Here is an 8,012-nt window from a genome sequence, read left to right as displayed (position 1 = left end):
TCTTTCTTTGTCCTAGAACATTGTGGCAGCTTCGATCAACATGTTGTTTGGTTGGAGGTCCAACAGAGAGGGCAAATTTCCTAAGACTCTTTTCATATGATTTTTATCACTTGATGGAAGATCCTCCCACCAATCTAGCAGCAGTGGTGGTATGTTACGAACCATGCCGAACCTGGGGACTTCGTGCCTCATTTTCTGCAAAACAAATATGGTTGGGCCCTTTCCCCCTCCAGATTCGACTATTTATACATCAATGATTAGCATATTGGCACTTATTTCTCCAAACTTAATGCACAAAATCGTGGTTGCGTCCGTTGGGATTGTGGAAACCCCGGTGGACTTTTGGACGAGGCTTGTCTTTAAGGGTTATTATGTGGACAACATATTAACCCGGCTAGGTTTGACCATGATGCATGTACAATTAATCAGAGTAAGGTTTCTATGGAGTTCTAGACTGGTACCCTCATGTGGACAACTTGAGGGTGAAAGGAACGGAATCGTCGACTGCATCGCCGATCGACTAGTTTTACCGCAAATAAGCCTTTCCGAATTTAAAGGGTGATATATAGGAAGGGCGCAACACTCATCAAGAGTTGCTATAGGATCGATTACGCATGAGTGGAATATGATGTTGAGCATGATATATGCAACAATAAATAGCATGTTGTCACGTATTTGCACGTTAAAAATGATAAATGCGGTATTTAATAATTGAAAGACAGTTAAGAAAGAAAACAAAGAGAAAAGTCAGATTCTGTAATAAAGGAAATCATAAATGCTTGAAAATAGGAAATTAAATCCAGATAAAGGGGGAAGGGGAAAGGGTGCGCATGTATTAACAGAATAAAGCATGCTTAAGACTAATTCACAAAAAGCAAGTTTGTCATGGTAAGAGCCTATTTATCCCCAACAGAGTCGCCACTGTCGCGCCCCCTTTTTGCTCGCGGAGTTCGGGTTTCGACATTTTGGGACAACTCCTTTCCCTTTTGGGATTGGGTAAGAGATTTGAAGAGTCGCCACCTAACGGATTAAGGTGCGTTAGGGCACCTAGAACAATTAACTCATGAAACAAGTTTACGTCACCAGAGATTGGGTGAGGGCTCGAAATTACCTCGAAGGGATGGTGTTAGGAACCCTTTGAGGTCCACAACTGTGGGTCCTCACCAAACTCAATTAAGCGAATTAGTCTTATGGGAAAATAAACAATTTAGACAAATAGATAATTACTTTAAAACAAGAATTAAAGGGGTCCTACATTTTTTAGCCTATAGGATCATTTCCATGCAATACTTGGTAACCTTCCCTAAATTGGGGTGTTACACATAGCATTAGCGCACAGGTCATCATTTCCTTTACTACCCAATTACTATCTTTCAGTTATTACCTAAGCGTTCTAGTAGCTTCTAATGCGTACCTTATGCGTGCACTACCCGCCCCTTACCTATAGTCCTGGAGGTGTTTAGGACTTCTATTTTTTGGATGGATCTTGACTCTCCCACGTTGCTTAAATGAGAAAACTAAGCGACAAACCAAATTCAAATAGGAATGTCACATAAGGAGCAAATAAAGCCTCATGTTAACCTCCACAAATAAACAGCAAAAGCGCGCAATTCAAACAGATTATTTTGTCAATTTAAGACCCTATAGGCAGGATATCTAGATGAGCATAAACAAAATATAGCATAACAACTTTATTAAAGCGAGCAGCAGTACCTATCAGTTTGCCTACTGATTTTTGTTAATATTCTGAATCTGGGCATGTTCCAAGCAGCAGAAAATTCACAGTTTTTCTTTTAGACCTAGAATTCTTAATTACCCTACAGGCTTGCCAAAGTGAGGACCAGAGTAGAATCCTATAAGCATGGTATCTAAAACTGTTAATTAACAACTACAATTTATAAACCAGTTATAGACTTTAACAAACAGGTTTTTATCTCTTTAGATCCTATAGACATGCTTTCTAATTTATAGAATCAGTTAGCTCCTATAAACATGATTTCTAAGTGTTTGGACTGATTTATCTATTTCTTATAGACATGATATCTAAATTCCAGAAACTGATTTTTATTTTGGTTTCCTATAGGCATGATATCTAAGTGCGCAGAGACGTTAACAGAATGTCATACAAGTCAGTAATTTACAAAGAAGATCCTATATACATGATCTCTAATGCACATTGAGAATGAAAATATGCGTGAATCATGGGTTATTGATGCAAAATTGAAAAACAACCTATGAGCAGGATTTCTAGGATTCCAAGTGTGAACTTCAGATTTCAAACAGTGAGACAAGATCCTATAGGCATGATTTCTAGACGAGCAGTAACATTCACACATTAACCTATGAGCGGGATTTCTACCCGAGTTTGAACAAAGATATATAAAATCTCTCCCCGGCTTTTACTAATAACCCCATATCTGTTTTTACAAGGAATATTACGTTATTACAGACCAATATGAATGAATTACACAAAGCTATTCGTTACATTATAGGGAGCCTTAGCAGGCCCAACATAAACCTGAGAGTCAGGCCTTCAGCACAACAGTCTTGAAACAGTAGCAAGATCCACAACACCTTAACACATTCTTCTAGTGTGTCAATGTTCCCGAAGAGCCTCAAGGACCCCGGGCAATGCTCACACTGGATCCATACATTCAACACAAAATTCATAAGAGATTGGAAACTAGCTCCAATGTGTCAGAGTTCAAAGGAGTCTCAGGGACCCTAGGCAGTGCTCACAATGGAGGTGGTAGGAACCTAGATAACTAAGAGTAGAAGTTTGAAAATAGCATATGTAAGGGGAAAGGGACAGTTTTAGAAAACAGTTTTGTTTTTAGGAACAAATAGGTTCAAATTACAAGACTACAAACAGAACATAGTCCATATTTAGCAGATTGGCATTAATTCAGACATGGATGATATACCAGCATTAAGGCAATCACAACAATGGAAGAAATACATGGATTACAGACAAAACTGACCATACATATTGGCAATACCTAAACCTGTTCTGAATTGGTAGCATACAACTAAATCCATCAAGGTTTCACATTACTAAAGATTACCTTGTCCATTAATTATCACTAGTTGGGACCATGTAGGCGTATATTGAACAGAAGCATGCTGAAGTTTGAAATAACCAAGCAAACAAACACATAACACATCATATTAATCTAGAAAGAAGTAAACAGAAATCATGGGCTAGACATGCGAAGGTAAACTAACCACACAAGCATATAGAACATAGTAGGTTAATAGGGATTAAGGCATACTAGTAAGGAAGAATGTAAACATATGGCAAACAGAAGTATATCGAAGCTTGAAGTAAACTAATCATACAATTACATGGAACAGAGCAAGACAACAAGAACTAAGGCATAACAGTTGAGAAAGAGATGGTTAGGAATCATGCACCAAACAGAAGCATGTTGAGGTCTGTGATAAAACTGGCTACATAAGCATACAGAATAGAACAAGATAACAGGAATTAGGGCATACCAGTTAGGGAAAAAGCAAACAAGAAGGTGAAGGCAATTGGAATCCAAGAGTCTAGCTTTGGCTTTCAGCCGACTAGACAACGCAGCAAATCAGAGTGATAGAAAGAACTCAAGTTGTGTGAATGTAAGTGTGTAAGTGCATGTTTGTAAGCGTAGGTGTGTCTGAGTCTGTGTGTTTGAAAATTAGAACAATGAAGGGTTATATAGCATATAGTAGAGTAAAACAAAATAAGGTAGGAGAATCAATGGTATACAAATAAGGCAAGGAGATTAGTTAATCAGTCAATTAGGGCTAACAGGAATCAATTAATGGGCAGAATCACAGAAGTATCAAATCAATCAGCAGTCAAGATTGACGTCTAAATAAGGTAAGTAGTAAGTCCAGAGATCAACTAAAAGTCATAACACAAAATCAGGCTAGTAGCACGGATAATTAATCACATAAATAAGGTAAAAACATGGTTAAATCTTAATTAGGAAATGCGGGTACTAAATTCAAACCCTAATTTGTTCGCTTGACCATCCTTAGCATAGTGTGACTACGGCACTGTCCAAGCCTCTAAGGCCATTAGTACTTTGCACCCAAAAATCTTGATCGATCAGTGATTGAAAAAATATATGTGGAGTCACTTTTTTGAGATCGCCTTGAAAAAGGAAAACCCAACGCTCTCTCCTCTCTCTACTTTCTCTCTCTAAGTTGTTTTCTTCATTTAGGGCAGCCATGGCTGCTGCGACCTCTCCCCATCCTTTGGCTGTGGGAGAGGCAACCCAAAAAACCATTGAAACACGTCCAAATATCAATAACAAACAGTCATATGCATCGCAAGATAGAGGAAAACAAGTTGTCGCAAAAGTTACAAAGCTGGAACTATGTCCAGTCACAATCGAGCATGGAATTCCAACTGTGGAATTGACCATTGAAGAGGTGAATGCATTTACCACTGAAGAAGGTCTTCATCAAGCAGTAATCCTTAAATTTTCATACGAAAAAATTGATCTTCAAGAATTGCGACAGGCGATCCCAAAACAGTTTGATATTAAAGGCTACTCCAATATTGGACAGTTTGAATATCGACATGTACTGGTGAGATTCGATTTATTTGAAGATTTTGTTCAAATCTTGTCAACATCCACAGGATACGTTAAGTCGAAGGGGGATGAGTTTTTCTTCAGACCATTTCCATGGAGAAATGGCTTTAATCCAAGAGAAGAGACATCGAAAGCAGTTGTTTGGATCTCCCTACCTGATCTTCCTGCAAATTTCTTTGGAAAGAAATCACTGATGTCCATAGCCTCAGCTGTTGGTAAACCTCTTACAGTAGACAAAGCAGCACAAGATAGAACAAGACCAAGCACAGCTAGGGTTAAGGTTCTACTTGACCTACTTGACAAATATCCTAAGAGAGTTAGGATCCATATTGTTGATACAAAATCTGGAAAGTTAGTTGAACATTATCAAGAGATCGTTTATGATAATCTCCCAAAGTATTTTACCTATTGTAAGCATCAAGGACATGATGAAAAAATATATCGTTGGAGGATCGAGGGAAGTAAGGATGGTGTAGCTGTCGTGAATGCAAGTGAAGGCCTGGGCAGTATTGACAAATTGCAAGGGGATGCAAGGGAGTATCTTAATGCTAAAAGGGCTATGCAACAGAATGGTGAAGAAAGAAAAGAAATTCCAGCTGATTAGCAGGATTTAAAATCAACAAATGATCAAATTGCTATTGTGAATAATTCCAATGTGGAGAATTGTGCAGCTGATGGTACTTCTGGAGATCTTGATACAATGGTTGACAAAGGCCTTCCTACAGATACTAGTATAGGTGATGTCACAAAGATTGATAAGGGACCACAAATCGGAGGAGAAAAACAAGGTATTATTCAGAATAACGAAAATCGAGTTGCTATGGATAACACTGTTGATGTTTCACAGATTGTTAAGGGTCCATATCCACCTTCTCGAGATGTGCCTGCTCATATTGCTTTAGCAAGGGTTTCTAATATTGTAAATCCAATAGTGCAAGCTTATGATAAGCTTGCTACTGCTGCAGCTATTTTGTCACCTGGTACACGTGCAAAAGGGGCAGCTGATCATGTTGAAGCAGATGGTCATGTTACAAAACATCAAGTCGATCCTAATGGTAAAGGAGAGAATCAAGAGGGGGTAAAAGAAGTGTTGGAACTTGAAGCTGATACTATTCTAAAGAATATTGATCGAGATGAGGTTGATGCACTAACTTGTAATGTAAAGGACGGTAAAGCTAATACTGAGGCTACTATATCCCAATATCCAGTAGGAGTTGAGCAGGAAAATAATCAAAGGCAAATATCTGATAGGGCAGTTGTTGCCCAGATCTCAGGTAATGAAAAGTTGGGGCATAAGAGTATAGTGATTGAAAATAGTACTGGGAAATTAGTTGAGGATGGTAAGGGAGATGATATGAACAAGAAAAGAGGAGATTGGAACGTAGTAACAGGTAGGAAATCTCTTACAAAGATAGGGGGTTCACCAAAATCTCAAAACCTGGGTGTTCGATGAAATGTCTCCAATATTGGTTCCAGCTCAAATTCATTCGAAGTTCTTGCTACTGATGGGGACCTTGACAATGATGCAACAACTTTAAATGGTAATGTGATATCCACACAACTTGTTCCAATGGGCAGTAATGAACGAGGAAGGAAAGACAGTGTCGATTTAACAAAGAATTAGGGTGTTCGACCAAATGACCCAAAGAGTAATCTGGGGGATGAACAAATGGGTAACCAAGCCCATAGTTCTAATGTACCTAAGCTGCATTTTACCAATCCCCAAGTTGAACAAATCATCAAAGATGTTCAAAAAGAGATGATGTTGACTAATACCATGGTTTAGCAACCTTTTGTCACCTTGAATACCTCTATGTTTGATGTTCCTTCACAGTCAGTGGAGTCTTTTGGGGAGTTCGAAGGTGAATCTGGGAAGGTTATGGTGTCAACGGGGAATAACAATGATGTTATACATGAAAAGGTGAGGGAGATGGCTATCAACTCTAAGCTGTGGCGTGGCCAACGTGAGGAGGATGACGAAGAGGATTGGGGTGATGGATTTCCTTGTTATTCATCTGAAGAAGGTGAGCAAGAGATTGATCAAAATAGTGCAGGTGAGGATTTAGATTATCCTGTCAATCCAATGCCTCATAGGGTAAAAACAGCAAGTCCCACGAGCAAGTTAAACCTTCATGCTCCTGCTTTCATTCCTAGACAGTCTCCAGCAGTTGTTATGCCAATTGCAGTAGCTGGAAGTTTGTCTCAAAATGCAGCAACATCATCCAAGCATGCCACTCCAGATGTTACTACAAGTCAAGTTTGTTGATACCCAATTTTTCCCTACATATTTTTTATACTCAAAATAGTCTCAAAATAGCATGTACATGCATGTATAAGCATGCCCAAAAGTTTTGGTATTTTTCCTTTATTTTTAAAAGATTTTTTAAATCAATTTAATATCCCGGAACTGATAGGATTGGGACGGGTAGTAGCATGCGATAAGTAAACGATACCGTTCCGCGCTTTAATACCTTAACGGGGTGGGAAGGGTAGACATGGAGATGATGATTACACGATAACACTATGTGTACAATTGGGTACCAGTGTTGTGTGAATGATCCACGTAATGTATAAACCCTAGGACTCCCCTCTCCTTTTATTAGTTTAACATTTTTTTAAGACTTTAAAAGCGGTTGCACTTTCAACTTCTGTTTCTCACACGATTTTTGGTTTGCTTGCACTAATTGCTTGACTTCTTCCCTGTACTTGCACATTTCTTTACACTAAACTGCTCCCTTTCTGAATTTCAGCATTTCTTTAACCTTTTTGAGGAGAGGATAGGATATGCGCAAAATCGTGGTTGCGTTGGTGATTGTGGAAACGGTGGACTTTGAACGAGGCTTGTCCTTTAAGGGTTTTATTATGTGGAAACAAATTAAATACGCTGCTTTAGGTGTGTGTCTCATGATGGGACATGTACAATTAATCAGTAAGTGAGACACGGTTTCTAATGGAGTTCTATGGGACTGGGGATACCTGGAGAGGCATGACGTGCGAGTGACTGAGAGGAATTCTCATGTGGACCCGAGATCGTTGGAGGGTGAAAAGGAGAAGGAATCGGTGCGACTGCATCGCCGAGATGAAGATGCCGATCTAGTCTTACACGAGCACAATAGAGCCTTTCGCCGAATTTAAGGGTGAAATAATATAGGGAAGGGGCGCAAATACGACTACATCAAGGAGTTTGCACTATCAACAACGGGATCGAGTTGACGATGGGTATAATAGGTTCGAGGCATGGGGATATGTAGTTGCACAACAGAGTAAATCGTGAGCATGTTGTCCGGTATTTAGGCAGCTGTTAAAAATGATAAATGCGGTTATTTAATAAATTGAAAGAACAGTTTAAGAAAGAAAACAAGAAAAAGTCAGATTTCTGTAATAAAGGAAATTCATAAATGCTTGGAAAAATACGGAATTAAAATC

This window comes from Nicotiana attenuata, unplaced genomic scaffold (assembly GCF_001879085.1).
Source record: "Nicotiana attenuata strain UT unplaced genomic scaffold, NIATTr2, whole genome shotgun sequence".
Classification (NCBI taxonomy): domain Eukaryota; kingdom Viridiplantae; phylum Streptophyta; class Magnoliopsida; order Solanales; family Solanaceae; genus Nicotiana; species Nicotiana attenuata.
This window is presented reverse-complemented; position numbering follows the sequence as displayed.